The sequence below is a fragment of the Oryx dammah genome, unplaced genomic scaffold (assembly GCF_014754425.2).
Source record: "Oryx dammah isolate SB20612 unplaced genomic scaffold, SCBI_Odam_1.1 HiC_scaffold_25, whole genome shotgun sequence".
Classification (NCBI taxonomy): Eukaryota; Metazoa; Chordata; class Mammalia; order Artiodactyla; family Bovidae; genus Oryx; species Oryx dammah.
The window spans coordinates 24,530,363-24,546,849 of NW_024070209.1; the positions used below are offsets into that span (position 1 = coordinate 24,530,363).

Consider the following 16,487-nt stretch of genomic DNA (forward strand, 5'->3'; position numbering starts at 1 on the left):
AATAAGGAGAGGAGGGAACAGGTCAGAAAAGTCACAGGTGCAGAAAAGCCTCAGAGAGCAGAGAACAGGGGGTCTTACTGGGCTGCCAAGTGAGATGTGCAGTGCAACGAGGGGTGATTGTAGGATTAAGGGCTGGAAGCCTTATGGCAAAGCTGATAAATTTTCAAAGTTACAGCTTTAAAGGCAAAGGGAACCCATTAAAGATTTGGCAACAGGTGGGTTCATTCACTGAATAAGCATTTCTTAAGAGGTTACTATGTGCTGGGCACATTGCCAGGCTCAGGAGCTGGGAAGAGGCCAAGTGCACTGTGGGAATACATGTCGGGCAGGAGTTTATGAAACGACCCGAGGCTGCAGACAGTCAGGAGACTAGACACAGGCAAGAGAAAGGGAAGGCCCAAACTGGCAGGTGTGGGGGAAAGATGACAGAAGCCTTCAACAAGACTCTGCCACTGACTGGCTATGAGAACTGCAGGGTCTCATCCTCTCTGCAAGGATGTCAGCAAAGGTCGAGGACTCAGCAGACCTTCATCGCCACCCTGGAGACGTGCGGGTCAGATGGAACCCGGCAGTTGCCCGGAGCCCATCCCTATACTAAAAGGCAAGTGAAGAAAAACCACCCCACAAAATCCTATTACAAGAGATGGCCACTCTGAACAAGTCTCTCGATTTTCCTAAGAGATGAAATGACAGATCACCTTCCAGAGCCAAATTATGAAAAGCATTTCATCAATACCATGCATTGCTGTAGGGCTTCCCTGGTGGCGCAGTCAGCAAAAAAAAAAAAATCCACCTGCAATGCAGGTGACCGCCTGCAACGCAGGAAACACGGATTCGAAATCTGGGTCAGGAAGATCCCCTACAGAAGGGAAAGGCTACCCACTCGAGATTCTTGCCTAGAGAATTCCATGGACAGAGGAGCCTGGTGGGCTATAGTCCATGGGGTCGCAAACAGTAGGGCATGACTTAGCAACCTAACCACCCCCACCACACGCATTACTATTTGTGTTCATTCCTCTCATTGAGGACCTGGCTCTGGGCTGACTCTGAAGAAACCGTCCACGTTTCTGTCTGAATCTCACCAGATGCTCTGGTGACAGGGACACCAGGACAGCTTTTCTTCACCAGATGCTAATGAATGTGTTTTCAGTAAACCACCATGTTCTAGATGAAAATACACATAACAAGTAGGGAGACCCAAAACCTGTGGTTCTGTTCTCATTACTAAAAAATTTCCCAGAGATGAGATGACCCAGATCCACCAGCACCTACCCACCCAGGCCACCAGCATTCTCCACTCCAGGGGGATCTCCTTCATCCTGCAGATACATAACCTCCCCCAGCACCTTCATCTCCGTTCCAGAGATACACAAATCCATCTAAATAATGATACAAGAAGATCAACTCATTGCAAGAATTAATCTGTTCCCAATCCATATATAACTACCAGATGGGTTCTACTACTTTCTGTTTATTTCATTGGTAATTCATTACTAAAAGGAATTTTTTTAAAAAGAAAGGATATCAAGAGACCATCCTCCTCTTTAGACATGATCCTCTTATAAAAACTGATACCAATTTTTCCTTTCTTTTCTAGTTTCTCTTTTTTTTTTTTTACATTTTAAATATTCTTTTCCATGATGATTTATCACAGGATATTGAATACGGTTCCCTGTGCTATAAGTAGGACCTTGTTATTTATCCATCCCGTATATACTAGTGTAAACTAGTATGCTAGTATAGGACCCGCCTTCTGCTAACCCTAAGTCGTTCCCTCCTCTAATTCTTTTATTTAATAGCATTTTACCTTTTTAAAATTGAAATATAGTTAATAAATACTGTGTTAGTTTCAGACTCACTGCATAGTGATTTGATATCTGTATACATTATCAAATGATTGCCATGGTAAGTCTAGTAACCATCTGTCCCTATATAAAATTATTGACCATATTTCTTATGTGCTATCATATACCACATAATATACCTCAGTGTCTTATTTATTTTCTAACTAGATGTTTGTACCTCTTAATACCCTTCATCTAGTTCACTTTCCCTACCCCACCCCCAAACAGGCCCCAGCAACCACCAATTTGTTCTCTGTATCTGAGTCTTTTTTCATTTTGGTTTGTTTGCTTTATTTTGTTTAAATTCTACTTATAAGTGAGATCATAGGGTATTTGTCTTTCTCTGTTTGACTTATTTCACTGAGCATGGAAAAAAAAATTGATAAACTAGACTTCATCAAAATCTGAAACTTTAATACACTGAAACCAAATAGGCAAGCCAGAGAATAGATGAAAATTGTCATAAAACATTTATCTGGGGCTTCCCTAGTGGCTCAGTGGTAAGCAACCTGCCCACCAATGCAGGAGACACGCGTTGGATCCCTGATTTGGGAGGATCCCACACGCCTCGGAGCAACTACGCCCCAGCCCCACAACTACTGAGCCTGTCCTCTAGACCCTGGAGCCTTAACAAAAGAGGCCACTGCAATCAGATTCTGATGCACTACAACCAGGGAGTAGCCCCTGCTAGCCACAACTAGAGAAAAGCCCGAGTAGCTAGAAGCCCCAGCACAGCCAAAAATAAAGAAACTATAAAAGCAAACAAGCAAACATTTATCTGACAAAGGACTGGTATCTGCAATGTAAAAAGAACTCATAAGACTCATTAATAAAGACAAAAAGCCCATCTTCTTATTTGTGTTTTAAAAGGTAATTTGGACAAACACTTCACCTAATAAAATAAAATATAAAAGATGATCAGCACTCTCATCATCAGGGAGATGAAAATTAAAACCACAATGAGGCTTCCCTGGTGGCTCAGTGATAAAGAATCTGACTGCCAATGCAAGAGACACAGGCTTGATCTCTGGTCCAAAGATCCCACGTGCCATGGAGTACTTAAGCTCATGCGCCACAACTACTGAGTCTGTGCTCCAGAGCCAGTGAGCCACAGCTACTGAGCCTGCATGCTGCAGCTACTGAAACCTGTGCTCTGCAACACGAGACGCACTGCAGTGAGGAGTCCATGCACCGCAACTAGAGAGAAGCCTGCACAGCAATGAAGACCTAGCGCAGCCAAAATAAATAAATAAGTAACTACAGTGAGATATACACGCAACAGAATAACAAGGCTGGCCACACCAACTACTGGTGAGGACGTGGAACAATAGGAACCCTCATACGTTGTGGGCAACGGGTTGGGGGGATAGAAGGGTACAACCTCTCTGGGAAAAGGTGTGGCAGTGTCCCCGAAGCCCTAGACGAATTTCTGATGTGCCAGAACATACAACACAGTCAATGAGTTAAGAGTGTCCTGAAATGTGCATTTATTAAAACAAATTTTATGTGCTTTTGAAACAGAATGATTAAAGGGGAGAAGGGGAAAAAAACAAAGAATCAGGAAAATAATAAAGATAAAAATATATACAAATAATAAGAACACAAAGATTAAAAAAAAAAAAACATGAAACCAAAAGCTGGTTCAAAGAAAAGATTAATAAAAACCAAAAACCTTGCCCCTGGCAATGCTCAGCAAGGAAAAAAAGGTTGCAAAAACAGTAATGTGACTGCAGAAGTAGGTCCAGGTACTCACAGAGACTAGATACGTGGCAGATGAGGCCCCCAGGTCCGTGGAGTAAATACTGGACTATTCTATAGTACTGAGGAAACTCTCATCCATATGAAAATAAAAATTATATCCCTCATACCAAAATCATCTTAAGTAGAGACTTCCCTGGTAGTACAGGGGATAGGACTCTGCCTGCCAATGCAGGGGACCTGGGTATGATCCCTGGTCTGGGAATATTCCACATGCTGCCAAACAACTCAGCCCATGCACCACACCTACTGAAGCTGAAGCCTGCATGCTCTAGGGCCCTCAAGCCACAACTAACAAGCTCCTGTGCCATAGCTACTCAAGTCCACGCACCCAGAGCCTGTGATCCGCTACAAGAGAAGCCACCACGGTGAGAAGCCTGGGCACCACAACGAGAGAGCAGTCCCCATTCTCGGCAACCACAGAAAGCCCACCCAGAGCAACAAAGACCCACAGCCACAAATAAAATACATAAATAAATTTAAAACCTCCAAAAAATAATTTTTGGTAGATTAAATGCCAAATTTGGAAAATAAAAGTTGAGCAAAATCTTTACAAATATATTTTTAAATTTTAAGACAGTATAAAAGAATATAAAAGAATCCTTAAGATTTTAGAGATACAAGATGCCTTCTTAAATAACAGTAATTAAAAAAATACAAACCATAAAGGAATATATTGATAAATTTGTCTATGTGAAAATATACAAATTGTGTACACCAAAAAACACGATCTCTGTGTACTAAGTCACTTCAGTTGTGTCCGACTCTTTGCGGCCCCATGGACTGTGGCCCACCAGGCTTCTCTGTCCATGGGGATTCTCCAGGCAAGAATACTGGAGTGGGTTGCCATGCCCTCCTCCAGGGTATCTTTCCCACCCAGGGATAAAAACAAGAGTCTCCTGCAGCTCCTGCATTGCTGGTGAATTTGTTACTGCTGAGCCACTGAGGAGAAAACACTATACCCCCAAAAACACTATAAACGAAGTCAAAAGGCAAGCCACAATCAGGAAGAAGACATCTGCAATGCACGTAATTGACAGATATCAGTACCCAGGATAAATAGTTAATCATCACAGAAAAAATGAGCAAAGGATACAAACATACAGTTCACAAAGAGAAAATTCATGTAGCAAAAATTATATGAAAAGATGCTCAACTTCACTTGTAATCAGAAAATGCAAGTTAATCACATTGAGGTATATGGTCTCCCAGAACAGCCAAAACTAGAGACTGACAACACCTAGTTGTAGTGAGAACAGAACGCAACTGGAACTCTTATACACCTCTAGTGGGAGGATAAAACAGTACAACCATGTTGGAAAACAGTTTGTCAGTATCTTCAAAATCAAACATGGGAGTTTCCTGGTGGCCTAGTGGTTAGGATTTGGTGGTTTCACTACCGAGGCCCAGGTTCGATCCACGGTCACAGAAACCATCCTACATGCCACGTGGTGCAGCCAAAATACATACATACACAGATAAAATTAAACATATATCTATCCTTCAGTATTCTTGCCTTGAGAACCCCATGAACATATGAAAAGATAAAAAGATAGGACTCTGAAAGATGAACTCCCCAGGTCGGTAGGTACCCAATATGCTACTGAAGATCAGCAGAGAAATAACTCCAGAAAGAATGAAGAGACGGAGCCAAAGCAAAAACAACACCCAGTTGTGGATGTGACTGGTGAAGGAAGCAAGGTCTGATGTTGTAAAGAGCAATATTGCATAGGAACTTGGAATGTTAGGTCCATGAATCAAGACAAATTGGAAGTGATCAAATAGAAGATGGCAAGAGTGAACGTCGACATTTTAGGAATTAGCGAACTAAAATGGACTGGAATGGGTGAATTTAACTCAGATGACCATTATATCTACTAATGTGGGCAAGATTCCCTTAGAAAAAATGGAGTAGCCATCATAGTCAATAAGAGAGTCCGAAATGCAGTACTTGGATGAAATCTCAAAAACAACAGAATGATCTCTGTTCGTTTCCAAGGCAAACCATTCAATATCACGGTAAGCCAACTCTATGCCCCGACCAGTAATGCTGAAGAAGTTGAAGTAGAACAGTTCTATGAAGACCTACAAGATCTTTTAGAACTAACACCAAAATAAAGATGTCCTTTTCATTACAGGGGACTGGAATGCAAAAGTAGGAAGTGAAGAAACACCTGGAGTAACTGGCAAATTTGGCCTTGGAGTACAGAATGAAGCAGGGCAAAGGCTAATAGAGTTTTGCCAAGAAAATGCACTGGTCATAACAAACACCCTCTTCCAACAACACAAGAGAAGACTCTGCACATGGACATCACCAGATGGTCGACACCGAAATCAGATTGATTGTATTCTTTGCAGCCAAAGCTGGAGAAGCTCTATACAGTCAGCAAAGACAAGACCAGGAGCTGACTGTGGCTCAGATCATGAACTTCTTGTTGCCAAATTCAGACTTAAATTGAAGTAGGGAAAACCACTAGACCATTCAGGTATGACCTAAATCAAATCCCTTATGATTATACAGTACAAGTGAGAAACAGATTTAAGGGACTAGATCTGATAGACAAGAGTGCCTGATAAACTATGGAACGAGGTTCGTGACATTGTACAGGAGACGGGGATCAAGACCATCCCCAAGAAAAAGAAATGCAAAAAAGCAAAATGGCTGTCTGGGGAGGTCTTACAAATAGCTGAGAAACGAAAAGAAGCAAAAAGCAAAGGAGAAAAGGAAAGATATGCCCATTTGGATGCAGAGTTCCAAAGAACAGCAAGGAGAGATAAGAAAGCCTTCCTCAGTGATCAATGCAAAGAAACAGAGGAAAAGAACAGAATGGGAAAGACTAGAGATCTCTTCAAGAAAATTAGAGATACAAAGGGAACATTTCATGAAAAGATGGGCACAATAAAGGACAGAAATGGTATGCACCTAACAGAAGCAGAAGATATTAAGAAGAGGTGGCAAGAATACACAGAAGAACTGTACAGAAAAGATCTTCATGACCCAGATAATCACAATGGTGTAATCACTCACCTACAGCCAGACATCCTGGAATGTGAAGTCAAGTGGGCCTTAGGAAACATCACTACAAACAAAGCTGGGGGAGGTGACGGAATTCCAGCTGAGCTATTTCAAATCCTGAAAGATGATGCTGTGAAAGTGCTGCACTCAATAGGCCAGCAAATTTGGAAAACTCAGCAGTGGCCACAGGACTGGAAAAGGTCAGTTTTCATTCCAATCCCAAAGAAAGGCAATGCCAAAGAATGCTCAAACTACCACACAACTGCACTCATCTCACATGCTAGCAAAGTAATGCTCAAAATTCTCCAAGCCAGGCTTCAGCAATACGTAAACCGTGAACTTCCAGATGTTCAAGCTGGTTTTAGAAAAGGCAGAGGAACCAGAGATCAAATTGCCAACATCCGCTGGATCATGGAAAAAGCAAGAGAGTTCCAGAAAAACATCTATTTCTGCTTTATTGACTATGCCAAAGCCTTTGACTGTGTGGAAAATTCTGTGGAAAAAGAGATGGGAATACCAGACCACCTAACCTGCCTCTTGAGAAATCTGTACACAATTCAGGAAGCAACAGTTAGAACTGGACATGAAACAACAGACTGGTTTCAAATAGGGAAAGGAGTACGTCAAGGCTGTATATTGTCACCCTGCTTATTTAACTTACATGCAGAGTACATCATGAGAAATGCTGGGCTGGAAGAAACACAAGCTGGAATCAAGATTGCCGGGAGAAATATCAATAACCTCAGATATGCAGATGACACCATCCTTAAGGCAGAAAGTGAAGAACTAAAGAGCCTCTTGATGAAAGTGAAAGAGGAGAGTGAAAAAGTTGGCCTAAAGCTCAACATTCAGTAAACAAAGATCATGGCATCTGGTCCCATCACTTCATGGTTAGATGGGGCAACAGTGGAAACAGTGACAGACTTTACTTTTTTGGACTCCAAAATCACTGCAGATGGTGATTGCAGCCATGAAATTAAAAGACGCTTACTCCTTGGAAGAAAAGTTATGTCTAACCTGGAGAGCATATTAAAAAGCAGAGACATTACTTTGCCAATAAAGGTCCATCTAGTCAAGGCTATGGTTTTTCCAGTAGTCATGTATGGATGTGAGAGTTGGACTATAAAGAAAGTTGAGTGCCAAAGAATTGATGCTTTTGAACAGTGGTGTTGGAGAAGACTCTTGAGAGCCCCTTGGACACTGCAAGGAGATCCAACCAGTCCATTCTAAAGGAAATCAATCCTGAATATTCACTGGAAGGAGTGATGCTGAAGCCGAAACTCCAATACTTTGGCCACCTGATGCAAAATGCTGACTCATTTGAAAAGACCCTGATGCTGGGAAAGAGTGAAGGCAGGAGGAGAAGGGGATGACAGAGGATGAGATGGTTGGATGGCATCACCGACTCAATGCACATGAGTTTGAGTACACTCCGGGAGTTGGTGATGGACAGGGAGGCCTGGTGTGCTACAGTCCATGGGGTCACAAAGAGTCGGACACGACTGAGTGACTGAACTGACTGACATCTATCCTGTGATCCAGCAATTCTACTCCTACATATTTGTCCAAGAGTGAAAAAAAAAAGGTCTACAAGAAACTTGCACATTAATGTTCATTACTAAAAACAAAAAGCAGTGCGAATGCCCATCAAGTGGTAAACTGACAAGAAAATGTGGTATATTCATATAAAGGAATACTATAAAAACAAATGAGCTTTCCTCAAAAAGTTAAACACAGAACTACCATACGACCATTCCTAAATGTCTACTTAAAAGAAACGCAAGCATATGTTCACATAAAAACTTGTATACATGAATGTTCACAGCAGCATTATTCATAGAAATCAAAAAGTGGACATAATCCAAATGTCTATCAACTGATAAACAGATAAGCAAAATGAGGTATAACCATACAACAGATTATTCAGTTGTAAAGAGGAATGAGGCACTAATGCTACATGCTACTGGGTGAACCTTGACAACATTAAACCAAATGAAAGAAGTCAGACACAAAAGGGTCCTTACATGACGCGTCCAGAATAGGCAACTCCATAGAAACATAAAGGACACTAGGGGTTGTCAGGGGATAGTTGGAGAGGGAACTGCTAACAGGTAGGAGGTTTCTTTGGGGGTGACCAAATGTTCTGGAACAGTAGCAAGATTGTAAATTGAACAATAACGTGAATATAGTAAAAATAACCAAACTGTACACTTTAAAATGGTTAATTTTACTATGTGAATTATATCTAAAAAATTTTTTAGAACTTCTTCTGGTGGTCCAGTGGTTAAGACTTTGAGCTGCCAACACAAGGTGTGCAGGTTCGATTCCTGGTCAGGGAACTAAGATCCTGCATGCTGTGCGGCATGCCAAAAATTTCTTTAAAAGAAAGGGAAGGGCTTCCCTGGTGGCTCAGATGGTAAAGAATCTGGTGCAATGCAGGAGACAGGTTCAATCCCGGGGTGGGGAAGATGCCCTGGAGAAGGGAGTGGCTACCCACTCCAGTATTTTTGCCTGGAGAATACCATGGATGGAGGAGCCTGGCAGGCTACAGTCCATAGAGTTGCAAAGAGTCGGACATGGCTGAGCGACTAACATCTAAAAAAAAAAAAAGGAATAAAAAAAAAAATTTAAGGTAAACTACTGCTACAAATAATGTATGGATGAATTTTTGCAAATATTATGCTCATGAAAAGAAGCCAGACATAAGAATACATGCCATACAACTCTAGTCTTGTTAAATTCTAGAACAGGCAAAACTGCCTATGGCAATAAGGCCGAGGGAAACTTTTTAGGGTGAAAGAAACATTCTATATCCTGACTGGGATTGGAATCACACATATATACATATGTCAAACATCAAACTGTATACTTCAAAATGGGTGCATTTCATTTTATGTAAACTATACCTCAGTGCTCATGTTCAGTCTCTAAGCTGTGTCCCACTCTTTAGAGACCGCATGACTGTAGCCCGCCAGGCTGCTCTGTCCGTCGAATTTCCCAGGCAAGAATACTGGAGTGGGTTGTCATTTCCTTCTCCAGGGGATCTTTCCAATCCTGGGATAGAACTGGAGTCTCCTGCATTGGCAGGGGGATTCTTTACCACTCAGCCACCAGGAAGGCACGACACCTCAATAAAATTGATTTTAATATAACATGAGATATTATTTCACAGCAACAAGATTTCCAAAGCAGTAAAGTCTGACAACATGTAGAAATAGCAAGGATTGAGCAATAGGACTCATTCACTACTGATGAAAGAATGACTCAGCACAACTACCCTGGAGGACTAGTAGCAACATCTAGGAGAGAGATGGGCTTCCCTGGTGGCTCAGAGGGTAAAGCGTCCATCTGCAGTGCTGTAGACCCAGGTTTGATCCCTGGGTTGGGAAGAGCCCCTGGAGAAGGCAATGGCACCCCACTCCACTACTCCTGCCTGGAAAATCCCATGGACAGAGGAGCCTGGTAGGCTACAGTCCATGCAGTCGCAAAGAGTCGGACATGACTGAGCAACTTTACTTTAGGAGAGATATGTTTACCTTTCAGTACAGCAACCCCAGTCCTCCGTAGATAGGGTAATGACACTCTCCTACATGTGCACTGAGATGTGAGCAAAACTTCATCAAGCACTACAATAACAGCAAAATTTCCACCAACAGAACAACAAATCAAGGCTCATTACATTACAGTTAAGATCAAAGGGCTATACCTACAGATACCAACATACCCACATCTCAAGAAACATAAAGCTAAAATGGCAAGAAACAGATTTCACTAATGATTCTGTTTATAAAAACAGTTTTATCGCTTCTCGGCCTTTTGGCTAAGATCAAATATACAGAAATGGTTTTAAATATGCTGAACAACCCTATATTTTACAGGCAAATACAAACATGTATAGACAAGTATATATTAAAAGTGTTTTAAAATGCATAAAACAGTAACACCAAAGTCAGGAAAGTGGCTCTGTCTGTGGGAAAGAACGGGATTTCAGTGGGGCAACAGCACCCGGTAGACTTCAACTGTATTTTTTATATTTTATTTCTTAAGTTGGGTGGTCAGTACACAGGTGTTGGATGGACTATAATCTATACTTTTTTATATGCCTGAAAGACTTTATGATGGTTTTATACATAATTTTCTCTTCTGCCTTGGTAAAACATGTGTTTCTTTTATTTCACAGATTGATTTGTTCTGCTCTTTAAGTTTTGGATAATTGTATTCAAAGAAAACACATTTTGATTGGCATAAAGAATTCTGTATTTTTTTTTAAATGCTTAAATTTTGCTTTATTTTCAGTAATCTCCTAGGTTTAAAAAATTCCTTAGAGCATTTGCAGTAAAAATGTTAAAGCAACAACATCCAACATTTAAATAAATTATACAGATTAAATAAGAAATGGCAACAATTTGTTTTAAAAGCCCATTGTAGGATGTACTGTTAACTAGTAAAATTTAATTTTATCTTTATAGAAACTGAAAAATTCTGTTCTTTCACTTACTTATTTTTAAATGACATATGTAAAAATAATTTTGGGGACCTCCCTGGTGGTGGTGGTGGTGGTTTAGTAGCTAAGTCATGTCCAGCTCTTGCAACCCCATGGACTGTAGCCTGCCAGACCCCTCTGCCCATAAGATTTTCCAGGCAAGAGTACCGGTGTGAGTTGCCATTTCCTTCTCCAGGGGATCTTCCTGACCCTGGGATCAAACCTGCATCTCCTGCACTGGCAGGCAGATTCCTTACCACTGAGCCACCAGGGAAGCTCAAGTCCTACACACAAGGAAATAGGCACAGATGTAAAGTTGCTCCCAAGATGACATACAGACGAGCTATACAGCTTCAGAGAATTTCTAAAGGACACAAGGCAACAAAACCAGAAACATTTGTTTTCCTTCGAAGAAGTATCACACATCTCATCATGCAACCACGTCCTTAGTAATCACAAATGAACATACACTGTAAGGAAATGAACAAAGGGGTAGATGAAACCCTGTCATGAACTATCCCATGAAGAGGCATTTAATAAAAGCCAAGAGCTCAATGTTGTCTTCCAGGCGTTTCAGTCTTATTGTTTAGGGTTTAAATGCTTCCTTGGCATATTTTTCCCCTTCCTGAAAAGGCCAAGCTCCTTGTCACTCAGCAAGCTGCTGCCCAACCTGACACCCTTTCCTGACCATCTGTATCTCCTGACACTTCATGACACTATTTCAACTTACTGACATAGAGCAATGCAGTGCCCCAAACCAAACCAGCAGCTCTCACCTGCCTCTAGCGCACGAGAACACAGTACTTTTTGCTCACATGACCCCTGAAAAACTATGCTTTCTCCTCTGACATTTTCATTTTGACACCTGACCATTTTTAAGTTAAAATAATTGCAAAGCATATATATTCTTAAATGCTGACATTTTAAAAAATGAAACTTCCATCACGTTTTTAAAGTAATGAATCCATGTACTATAGTTTTGATACAATCCACCAACTCTCATGAAAAAATAAAAAACACTAACAAACTCTTTCATAGAAATTATACATTTTACTTTTTTTCACAAAACTTGGACTTCCACTCCACTCCTCCCACATATTATTGTTCTAATGTAAGGCATTTAATGCTTGAAAAAAAGTTAAACATCCTTTTATACTTCTCTGCAACAATAAAAAATGTGCTTATATCTTACTTTTCTTAATTTGTGACTATAACCTGTAAATGTCCTTTTTCTCATTGAGTTATTAGGAAATTTAGTATATAATTAAGCAAAAAATACAATTTTATTGAAACTCATCGATTAATTACATGGATAGGTTTTTTTTCCTTTCCATTAGTTCATGTCTTTTTGAAAGTGAAAGTTAGTCACTCAGTCGTGTCTGACTCTTCGCAGCCCCTTAGACTGCAGCCCACCAGGCTCCTCTGTCCACGGGATTCTCCAGGCAAGAATACTGGAGTGGGTGGCCATGTCCTTCTCCAGGGGATCTTCCCGACCCAGGGATTGAACCCGGGTCTCCCACATTGCAGGCGGACTCTTTACTGTCTAAGCCACCAGGGAAGCCCATGTCATGTCTTTTTCTTTTCTTTTTTTTAAATATGGAACGCTTCACGAATGTGCGTGTCATCCTTGCGCAGGGGCCATGGTAATCTCTGTATCGTTCCAATTGTAGTATATGTGCTGCCGAAGCGAGCACTGTCATGTCTTTTTAGTAGTTGGATATTTTACATCCATATTAATAATAAATGAATATTTCTTACTGGTAGAATAACATCGATCTATTCCTATTTTTGTTTTCACAAATAAAAAGGCTGAAAACACTTATTTAAACAGAAATGGAATGAGCTGTATCAAAGTTAATTTTCCCTTTTCCCAAGTATATACCAAAAAAATCATAGTTCCATCTATAGCCACCTATTATCAAAAATTATTTTTATACCTATGCTGTATTTCTACAGAGAATTATAATTATGATGACACCATCAGTTAAGTCCAAATTAAGAGATAACTACAAAACAACTGGCCTAAGGTCTCTAAAAACATCAATGTTAAATAATGTCCTGAGTGTGATCACTGTATTGTTAGATGGGAAAATATCCTTGTTTTGGAATGATACATGCTTCAGTGTTTAGAGGTGAAGTGTCAAGATGTTTGTAACCAACTTGCAACTTTTTCAGCAAAGTAATAATGATTATAGACAGGTTCACAAATAGAACAAAGGAAGCATAGTAATAATGATGATAGAACAAATGAGGCAAAATGTTCACAACTGGTGAATCTAGGTGAAAGATCTAAGACTGTTCACTGTATTTTTCTTGCAACTTTCCGATAGTATTGATATTTATAAAATTAACTGGAAAAATATTTTTAATGATTTATCTGCTGTGAAACCAATTATGTTCTTCAAATTTGTTAAAAGCAAAACAACCATCTAACTTTTAATAGAATTTGTTGCCCATCATTAGAATCATTCACTTTCTTACTTCCTGGAAGATACTACATAAAAAACACTTAAACCAAGATATATCCAGTGACTAGTAAAGACACTGGTTACTCTGCCACTTTGAGGCACCAGTTCTAAATCTGATAATATTAGAGAGGGTTGGGATATTTCAATATTTCAATATGTCTTTGTCAATACAACTTTGTTATTAAGTATTTTTACCTTATGTGGTTTAAGTATATTTTCCTCAAAACATTGGGACCACACACTTAGCTTAGTTTATGAAAAATCCCCACCAAATAATTGTTTTGAGAGTTAGGGTTGACTTTGCAGATTCAATCATTCAAATTAGATGTACTTTCTTAAGGAACAGAGTGATTTATTTTTCAATTCAAATGATGTGTAAATACATTTCCCTATGACAAGCTTCTCACTTTTGAATTCTAAGACAGACAGAAAGGGAAAGAAAGGCAGAGAGAGGAGGAGTGAATAAGGAGAGAAAAAGAAAGAAGAGAGAAAGGGAATGACAGGGGGGGAACTAGGGCCTGAGGAAGAGTATTGCCAGGAGTCTGCTGCCTGGATGAAATAAGGTACTTCTGGATTCTTTCTCATGAACCCGACTCATTCCCTAGGTATTTCTTACCAATGTCATCTCTGCTTTACTGCCATATGCCCCTCTCAGAGAACAGCAGAGGTAAGGTCATTAAAAGAAAACTATTTTGCTGGGGGGTGGGTGAAACTGGTGAAGGAGGTCAACTGTACTGTGATGGATGTAAACTTCTATAGTGATCACTCTGTACTGTATTACAGATTAAACTGCTGTCCACTGGAAACTCACAGAACAAAAAAGAAAATAAAAATATCTGGAGTGGTTTCTTTCATTGGCATTCATAGGTTTCTTACACTCTGAGACAATGTACCTTATTCAGTAAGATTCAGGGCTAAAAAGGGAATGCTCTCCATTTGTGAAATGGGAGAAGGAACCATGAAAGGAGAATACTGCCTTCAGCACAGGGATGATCTCAGGCAGATTGGTTTATAAGACTGCACAGACTGGGGACTTCTCTGGCCATCCAGTGGTTAAGACTCCACCTTCCAAGGCAGGGGATATGCATTTGATTCCTGCTCGGGGAGCTAAGATCCTATATACTTTGCAGTCAAAAAACAAAAGACACCCAAAACATAACACAGAAGCAATACTGCAACCAATTTAATAAAGACTTTAAAAATGGTCCACATCAAAAAATGAAAAATTTTCAAGGAAAAAGCACACACACTGAAGTTGAGAACTTAGAAATTCATGCTTTTAAAATTGTGGCTCTCAAACATTTTGGCCTCAGGACCCCTTAAACACTGAAAAATTACTGAGGCCCCCAAAGAGCTTTTGTTTCTTGTAGGTTATCTCTATCAACATGTACCATACTGGATATTAAAACTAGGAATTTTAAAAACTATTTAGTTATTAGTTTAATTAAAACAACAAATCCATTACATATAAATGACATTTTAATTTTTTATTAAATTAAATAAATTTAATTTTATTAAATTAACTCTCGCGGGGATGACCCAGAGAGATGTTGTGGGGAGGGGGGTGGGAGGGGGGCTCATGTTTGGGAACGCATGTACACCTGTGGTGGATTCATGTCAATCTATGCCAAAAGCAATACAGAATTGTAAAGTAAAAATTAAAAATAAATAAATAAATTTAAAAAAATAAATAAAAAAAAATAAAATAAAAAAAGCTTTTTTCCAAAAACAAATAGGGAGTGAATAAAGTGACACTGCTTTAGCTTTCTGCAAATCTGATTCCTATAATGTCTGGCTTAATATACAATAGCTGAATTCCCAAATCTATTTCTGCAATCAGCATGTTATGCTATGATCGCTGCAACTACTGAAACCCGTGGGCCTAGAGCCCACGCTCTGAAACAAGAGGAGCCACCAAAATGAGAAGCCCGTGCACGACAACGAAGAGTAGCCCCCGCTTGCCACAACTACAGAAAGCCTGGAAAAGCAACGAAGACCCAGCACAGCCAAATGAGAAACCAATTTTTAAAATGTATATGTTGTGCTATATTGTTTTAAACTATATATGAAGAGAATTTAGCGTGAGAAAGACAGATAGTTAGAAAAGGTCTTGTCTTTTATTAAAGAGTACTTTAATTAAAGTATTTTATTAAATACTTTTAATACTAAGTATTAAAGAGTACTTTAATAGCTTTAACCGACACTGTGGATATTCTTTGATACTACACCAAAACTCAAAAAGTGGTAGTTTCGTAAAGGTTAGCTGAAATGTGGAAACTGAAATCACTGAACTTATTCAGTATATTATTCAGTTATAATAAAACCCAATGCTTCCTCTGACACTCAGAATATATCTTTTGCCCATACATGATTATGTGCCGTCTGGCATTGGTCATTTAGGAGGTACTGGTTACTGAATTATGCAGCTCTTCCAAATGCTAACACATTTCACTCTACAGTATTTTTCAAAATCACATGTACTAATATTACCACCCATCTCACCAGGAAAGTTGATAAGTTACGTGGAGGCTGGCAAGCACACAGAGGCAGATTCAAGTTTTCCAAATGTCTAATTTTTACTTGAAAGCTCTAATTTTAATATTGGCAACAAGCATGATGCGATTTTTGATCCCTCGGTCAGGAAGAGCCCCTGGAGTAGGAAATGGCAACCTACTCCATTATTCTTGCCTGGGACAGAAGACCCTGGCAGGCTATAGTTCTTAGAGCTGTAAAGAGTCAGACACAACTGAGCGATGAAGTACATAGTACTGTCTACTGTTTTCCTTGACGTGATAAACTCATCTTGTTCCTGTGTGAGAAAAGGTCTGCTATACACTCAAGTCCCAATAACCCTGGTTAGTCAGTTATTCTTTCAAATAAAAATGGGTGTTTCATGAAAAAAGCCACCAGTTCAGCCT

The 16,487-nt window shown here is 39.8% G+C and overlaps 1 protein-coding gene and 1 non-coding gene across 3 annotated transcripts in view; both read right to left on the reverse strand.

Moving 5' to 3' along the window:
- The window catches only part of KCNG3 (potassium voltage-gated channel modifier subfamily G member 3), a 50,664-nt gene that overhangs the window by 15,493 nt on the left and 18,684 nt on the right, over positions 1-16,487 (reverse strand). The gene's annotated exons all lie outside the window — the stretch shown is intronic.
- Positions 12,692-12,795, reverse strand: LOC120852390. Its single transcript, XR_005718563.1, has one exon. It is a non-coding gene; the product is annotated as a U6 spliceosomal RNA (small nuclear RNA).